Below are 7,966 nucleotides of genomic sequence, written 5' to 3'. Positions count from 1 at the left end.
TGACTACATGTATTAGACCTAACTTGCTGACAGCAAATTTAAACGACCGTAATAATTTATTTTCAGCGTCTGAAATATTTATTTAGTTTGTTTTTTGTTTTCTTTTTGGCTCCTGATATTAGTCAACTACTATTTGTCAATGTTGAACTAATAATGAATCTAAGAAAAGGTATTTGTCACGGTTGGCCAGCGTCAACCGTGGGGATGTGAGGAAGGAGGAGCCAGGCACGGAGCTCTGAATGCAAGCAGTGCGTTCCCGACTCCCGTGAAATGTCCTCTTCCCAGTGCTAGTGTTCCTTGTCTCCGCTCCTCAGTGTCTGAGCACCCCGTGCTCGCTGCCCTCTCGTCTCCACGCTTCTCCTGGGGAGATAACAAACAGGCAGCCGTAAGACACATACAATGCGGCAGACTATCCGTACTGACTGGCCGAGAGACTAACGTGAAGTCACGCAATGATCCAGCGTCAGAGAGAGCGCCACCGCATTCTTAAGTAGCTCCTCCGACAAGGCTTGATCAGCTGTGTGATGGTCTTCAGGTATGGCCAACCACCTGGCAGGGCCACACCCACCAGGCCTGAAGGATGCAGTTAGGAAATAGCTGTCACAAAAAAATGTTATCTTCATACACGTCACAGCTGTGTAAGCACTGATATTGATAATAGATGTGATCACAAAGAGACAACATTTTTGCTAAATGTATTTATTATATTAGAAATTTATAAAACTTGTAATTTGAATTTTTCAAAATGACAACATATACCTTTTTTTGCTCTACTGATCAGTGTTTGGTTGGTTAACTGCAGGTGTTCAGGCACGAGTCCGTATTCTGGAAGAGCAGGTGGTGAAGATGACTTCAGCGACTGAAATGCCCTGAAGGTGGAATTAAAGATAAACTTTATTTGAACATAAATCAATAAAGACAGGCCTCCATCCTGACATGCAGTACTTGCATTACTTATGTATGATATGCATCCTCACAGAACCCAGATGATGCCAGCATGTTTTTTAAGCCAATGTCTGGATATGAGTATATGTGAATGTGAGTATAAGTGTGGCAGGAGAGTGAGTTCACCCTCTTTCTTGGAAGTATACAAAAGCCAACGAGCCAACTTACCGAATGAGAATTGAAGCCTGGAGATGAGCAGAGATCAAGTCAAGTGCAGTTCAGACACGCTGTTAAGCGAAAGTAGCCTACACCTCAGAAACGGCCTTTTTATACATGCTGTAACGACACATACACGCTTACGTTTTTTGTTTTCTATATTTAAGTTAAAATCTCCAAACCACAAAAATGTTGGACTTCCAAATCGTCCGAACACACTGTGTGCTCTCTGTCACTTTTACACTGTGCTGTAATCAACGAACATGTCTTCTTATCGCGATGTTACTGCGAGAAAATCATTTGTGCAGCTCAATGTTGTCGCTGTAACATATGACGTTTAGCACAATAATATATATTAAAGTGTGTGACATTTGCCACCGATAAAATGTCTTTTTGACAACTGATCTTTCGCTTACGGCCATACCACCCTGAACACGCCCGATCTCGTCTGATCTCGGAAGCTAAGCAGGGTCGGGCCTGGTCAGTACTTGGATGGGAGACCGCCTGGGAATACCAGGTGCTGTAAGCTTTTGCACTTACACACACAAACTGCAGAGGGCGCTAAAACTGTCACTACTCCTTCCTTCTCTCTCTAGTTTCTTCCTGCTTTCTTTTAAGCACAAAAGCGACTCGCTGACCATTTCCCAGGTGCTAATTACAGACCTCTCATAGGGAATATTTCCTTTTGACAGTAACAGCCATAAAACCTAATACAGCACCTCACACCACATCACATTCATATAAATACACAGATCTGACAGACTTGTGAAGGCACAAAGTGAAGGAAGTGTTGAGTTCATCTGCATGAGACATGGATAATGGAATGGAATGGAAAATTTCTATTATTCTCAATTAAAGTGTTTAAGTTCTATCAGAGTGAAATATTATGTTACATTCATAATCCTTATTATTACTGTTGCATCATTTATGATTGATCATTGTTGTCATTTCATTGACACATTTATTGAAACTGGTGATGTTATATTAAAGTCTGTATTTCAGGTGTTAGCATAAGCACATAATAATCTTTCACATATTGCCTGTGTGCATTCAGCAGCCTGCTGCATTGGAGTTTGCCTGGTAACAGATGACTCAAACGGAGTCAGGAAGTATACTTCTAAAATGTCTTTGTTTGTTGAGTGAGGTCATGCACTGAGGTTAACAACACAGACACATAGTCTGTCTGGGTAAACTGATTGCAAATGTTGTGTAAGTCTAGAAAAGTGTAATAACAGGATGCATCTGGGAGGCGGTGGAGGAACTGAGAAAGGAACTGTTCTGTTTTAGAATATCTCCTGACATAGAATTACTGGAACAGGCATGTTGTTTTTCATCTGCGGTGACACGAGTTACTGGTCATCATAAGTATAAATATCACACCCACCTATTGTCAGGCGGGAGATTGAGCGTGATGTTTTGCAGAGCCCATCTTCACCACATATATGTGTTTTAATAAAATCATTTGTGTTGACCCACTATGGACTTTCAGTTGTATGTCTCTTCCTCAAAAATTCGAACCACGACAGTTCCTATGCATATGCTTAGTTGTGACACTGTAATAGACTGTTCAGTGGAAATTTAAAAAAACTACATGAACTTATTTCAGCCTCAGTAGAAGACAACTCTCTGTGACCATGTGTCATCTTCTGCTCCTCTCTTGAGTGGTGTCCCACAGGCCTCAGTTCTCAGCCCCCTCCTCATTTCTTTGCATCTGCTCCCTCTTGGTTCTATGCTGGGAAAATACGGCATTGCATTTCACTTTTTTGCTGATGACTGTCAGATCTATGTCCCTATAAAGAAAAAGGGCACATATTCCGTACAGCCATTACCTCAGTGTCTTGATGACATGAAGGCTTGGATGTCTCTTAACTTTTTAAAATTCAGTGACAAAAAGACTAAGGTGATGGTTTTTGGTAGCCCCACTGAGACCCCCAATGTGAATTTAGATACCTTGGCCCAGTATAATCAGAGAATCACAATCAGAATGAGAAAGACTTTATTTATCATCAAGGGGCAATTATGATACAACAGAGCAGCATGACGTTGAAGATAAGGAAAGGGCATAAACAGGCAATAAGAGTGAGATAATAAATGCACAGAGTATACAGTATATACACAATTTTAAAATTACACAGTTTTAAAATTAAAGTGACTGATAAGCCAGCTGTCACAAACCTGGGGGTCATAGTGAACTCTGAACTGAAGCTTGACAGTCAGATTAAGGCAGCTGCTAAAATGAAGCCAATTCTTTCGCGGCAGCACTTTGAGACAGTTATCCATGCCATTGTTAGCACTCGGCTGGATTACTTTAATGCACTTTATGTGGGGGTCCGTGCTTCATCTACAGAGGGTGCAAAATGCTGCAGGTCGTCTTTTAACTGCCACTCGAAGAGTTTGAGCACATCTCCCTTATTTCAGCTTCACTTCAGTGGCTGCCCATTTCATAGGATTCATTTTAAAATTCTTTTATTTGCTTTTAAAGCCCTCCATGGCCTAGCCCCATCTTATCTCTCTGAGCTGCTACAGCCTTATACGTCAGCTGGTCAGCTGTTCCCGAATGTACCCAGGACTGAGTGTAAACTTAGAGGACATCGTGCTTTTGCTGCAGCATCTCCCAAACTGTGGAACGATCTTCCTTTAGAGATTAGACAGATCTCTTCTCAGCATATTTTTAAATCACTCCTGAAAACTCATCTCTTCACTCCGACCTTTGACACCTTGTAAGATGTCAGTTTTAGTTTATTTTTATGTTAGTTGTTTTAGTTGATTATATGCTGTTCTGTCTTGTTTTTTTAATATAGGGCTGTTTTAATCTTTACTATGTGTTTTATTTTATTCTGTTTTGTTTTATTCTACTGTTTTTTTTTTAACTTATTTACTGTAAGTAAGTAAAGCTGGGTACTTTAAAGTGCTTTATAAATAATGTTGGATTGGATCATCCTCCACACCACAGCCATTTTTGTATTCAACAGGACACATCCACATGAATTTTCAGCACATCCAAATGTCCGTGTGGCTTTGTCACTCCTAAGAAAACAGACACAATCTTCTCCAGTCCCTCTGGATCATTTGTACACTGGCTACAGGTTTATTTCTCTACCAGGAGTGGAGTTTGAACCCACGTGGACACATATCCATTGAAGCTTAAGTCCAACGCCTTCACCACTCGGCCATCCTGGTCTGACTGAGCGGAGCCGCGTAACAGTCACCCAGCGGTAAAATCATTACTCACAGCATTAAAATGCTTTTTACAAAGTTATATATGAATAAAATAAATCCTATTAACAGGACAGTGTTGCTTTGGCAGAGAGAAGAACGTGTGCAACAGCTTTTATTTAAAAAATAGGTTTGTGCAGTTTGGAGACTACAAGGTCAAAATATAAAAAAATACTGTATTACAGCATCAACAAGAGGCCTGTTCCTCACAGCCACACTGACCCGAACACGCCTGTCAGACATTAGAAAATAATTACAGCTTCAAAATGGCTTTTTTTCCCCATAGTAATACAAATAAAATGATACATTTTTGTTTTTAACGGCTCAGTGTTGGATTCACAGAGCGCACACAGTCTCTTAAGATCATTTGAAGTAAAAGATTTTTTTTTATTTGAAAACTTCAACTAACACATACAAGATACAAAAACAAGAATATAATTTGAGTATAAATCTTCACACATCAGCAGTTTTTCTTGTGTAACCGCATCTTTGTCCAGAAAGTAAAGTGAGGAATGATGTTGGTGTATTTTTGTCATCCTGGAGCTTTCAGACTCATGAATCACTGAGCTGAAGCTCTGCTCTACAACAGAATCACAAGAGTGTCTCCGATAAGCTGCAGAGATGATTGTTGTTTTAATTTTTTAACTGTACACAAGCACTGGGACTGAAAACAGGTTTTGATCTTTGGTTTCATTCTATAATGGAAACAAGAGAGAAAAGTGTGAAACTGTTCATGCCTGTCTGAGAAAAGTGTATAAAGTGTGTAGTGACGGGTTTTACAGCCTTAAAAAATCTAAAATAATTGTAAAAAATAAAGCTGGCTACTTCGCAGATTTCACCTCTCGCTGGTTGTTTTTAGAACGTAACACCTGCGATAAACGAGGGGACTCTATATAAAAATACTGAGAAATTTCAGTCCTTTCTCTCTTTTGCTCTGAGGCGCGATGGAAAAATATCGGCAAGTTGATGAACATCATCTACATATATATTCGGTAAATGACCAAGACACCTTGAGAAATGTAAATCACCGCTTGATTCGTCCATTTGGTTGACTGTTTTTGGAAAATCCAACCTTAAACAAGACGCGAATATCACACCGGAAACGAAGTGCCCCACAGGAGTTTCCCCACCGGAAGTAGCATATGCTAAGGTGCGCAGAGTCTATTGTAACTGACAGTAAAAAGTCAGCACAATGAAAATAAACTCCACCTAAACTTGGTTCATATCTGACCCAGATAGACTGCAGGTCATAGCTTCTTACCTGAAGTTCAGTTCACCTGACACTCGGATCGGCGGCCGCCTCGGGTCTGTCCTCCTGCCTCCCCTTTCTCTTGTTCCCTCATCCACCTGCTGGCCTCCACCACTTGCTAATGTTACTGAATCTGTGGAAGCTCCGCCATAGCCACCACCAAACAATTGAGTTATTTTTACACATCTGCCAGCATCTGGCCAATCCACCACCTTTCATTGTTTATACAAAAAACAAAAGAAAAGAAAAAAAAACTTTGCCCATAAAAACGAAAAATCACCATCGGCCCACCGAGTGCAGCTATGGCTGCATATGTGTTTAATAGTAATTTATTTTTGTAGAGGGCCAGCAAAACAACAGTTTTTGAGGGCATTGCCATGCATATTGAAATCCCAACTTCTCTGACGAGGCTAACCAGATCGCCGTTTACTCCAGCGAGACATCGTTGTCAGGTCCGTGTTTCGATTTCCGAGGTAAGTCGAACGCAACACGCAAAGTAACGAATAAAGACCCTATCCAAATCCCAGTAACGATTAAGGCGTTCCTGATTTTGGCATAATAAAGAGTTACCGTGCTCGTTACCACAATAATAACGTAGTTACTGTAACGCGTTACTTAATAACGCGTTAGTCCCTACACTGCTAATAACAAAGAACTGTAATGACAGGCATAATAGAGATGAACAATGGACTTAAACATAGAAATAAACTCAAACTCAAAACGCTGGGTCAAAAGACTCAGGATCGTGACATGAACAGAATCAAAGTTTTCATTACACGGATGATTGAGCAGCATTTGATCAAATGAACAATAACTGCTCTTATTTGAATAAAGGAAAAAATGAGTACAACATCATATCTGAACAGAGAGATGTAACATGCACCAAATTCAAATTTACTGAGCCAGCAGCAAAACAGCTTGTAACATGTTGTTTTGTGTGATTCAGGTGGACTGAAAGAGTCTAATACAGGTAAACTATTAATAATATCAGAATATGAAAGACTGCCGTCCACTTTGGCTAACTAAATAAGATCCAGAGGAGGCAGAGCATTAACAAGAACACTGTCAGTGTCTGTGTGTCATAGTTCTGAGTCTTTGTCCCAGTGTTTTGCGTTGGTGGATTTTTCAATGTTGCTAATGCTATTGTTTTATTCTTATAGTAACTGATGTTTCCTAGTTTAGTTTTCTTGCTTGATTGTTTGCCTTGATAGCCAAACTTAACAAAACAAAAAGGTGGGGGGAGGAGGACTGGGTGGTTGAGCCAAACCAAAAAAATAATAAAACAAAAAGAGGTCAATAGCTTCCCTGTGCCTAAATAAAATAAAATGTAAAACAAAAAGGCCTATCTAGCTACTCGACAAAAAGGTCAGTAAAACATGCAAACGTGGCGTCAACCGCATAACCTAGTGCACGGGTCGGGAACCCTGAGCACGCGTGCCGGGTTAACTGATGGCACGACCATAGTTGGACTGGCCATCCTGATATGCCGGTGGTGATTTTTCGTTTTTATGGGGGGATGATTTTTGTTCGTTTTTTTTATAACAGTATAAACAATGAAAGGTGGTGGATTGGCCAAATGATGGCTGATGTGTAAGAATAAATCAGTTGTTTAGTGGTGGCTATGGCGGAGCTTCCACAGAGGCCAGCAGGTGGATGATGGAAAGGGGAGGCAGGAGGAGGAGGCAGGAGGAGGAGAGACCGAAGGCGGCTGCCGGTCCGAGTGTCAGGTGAACTGAACTTCAGGTAAGAACTTATGACCTGCAGTCTATCTGGGTCAGATATAAACCAAGTTTAGGTGGAGTTTATTTTCGTTATGCTGACTTTTTACTGTCAGTTACAATAACTCCTACTGCGTGCTAGCTAGCATGACGGAGTTTCTATACAGCTGGGTGGTACTTTGATGTTACTGATAGTGAACTTTAGTTTATTCATAAGGTTAGTTATTAGAGTTTCCAACCGTCCTGTAAAAAACTGAATCGTCCCGCATTCAGAGAAAATATTATGTGTTTCGTATTGAGCTGAAAAGGAAAACAGTTTGTCCCGTACTTCAGCTAGAATGAAAAAAAGACACAAAGCTGGAGTTATTCTGTCTTTACGCTGCAGCTGTCTCTTCTTCTCTCATTCTCTCCCCCTGCCTCTCCTGTTGCTTCTTCAATCATGAAACTGATCAATGATCAGCTGATCGGCTTTTCTCTCTTGTTTGTTTATCGCCCACTTTGCGCCAGAAAGAGGAAACCAGCGGATGTCGCACTAATCAACAGCAGCACGTTTAAGCTTGATCAGCTGTTGTTAGAATTTATTTAATATTAATTTCTAGTATCAGCTGATGTTTGCTGGAGCCACAGCTGCAAAAAAGCTGCTGGTCATGATATCAGGTTGGATATGTGGTGAGAGGGAATC

The 7,966-nt window shown here is 40.6% G+C and overlaps 2 non-coding genes across 2 annotated transcripts; one reads left to right on the top strand and one right to left on the bottom strand.

Moving 5' to 3' along the window:
• The first annotated feature begins 1,511 nt into the window (after window positions 1–1,511).
• On the top strand, window positions 1,512–1,630 carry LOC146548012 (5S ribosomal RNA). The gene has a single exon (XR_014890986.1). It is a non-coding gene; the product is annotated as a 5S ribosomal RNA (ribosomal RNA).
• Window positions 1,631–4,198: 2,568 nt separating this feature from the next.
• On the bottom strand, window positions 4,199–4,281 carry trnal-uaa (transfer RNA leucine (anticodon UAA)). Its single transcript has one exon. It is a non-coding gene; the product is annotated as a tRNA-Leu (tRNA).
• Window positions 4,282–7,966: the final 3,685 nt, after the last annotated feature.

This window comes from Mchenga conophoros, linkage group LG23 (genome assembly GCF_057382185.1).
Source record: "Mchenga conophoros isolate Kocher_MC1m ecotype Shallow Benthic linkage group LG23, M_conophoros_male_GT1.1, whole genome shotgun sequence".
In the NCBI taxonomy this organism is placed as follows: domain Eukaryota; kingdom Metazoa; phylum Chordata; class Actinopteri; order Cichliformes; family Cichlidae; genus Mchenga; species Mchenga conophoros.
Note: the sequence above shows the minus strand (reverse complement) of the source record. Positions and strands in the feature narration are given on the sequence as shown.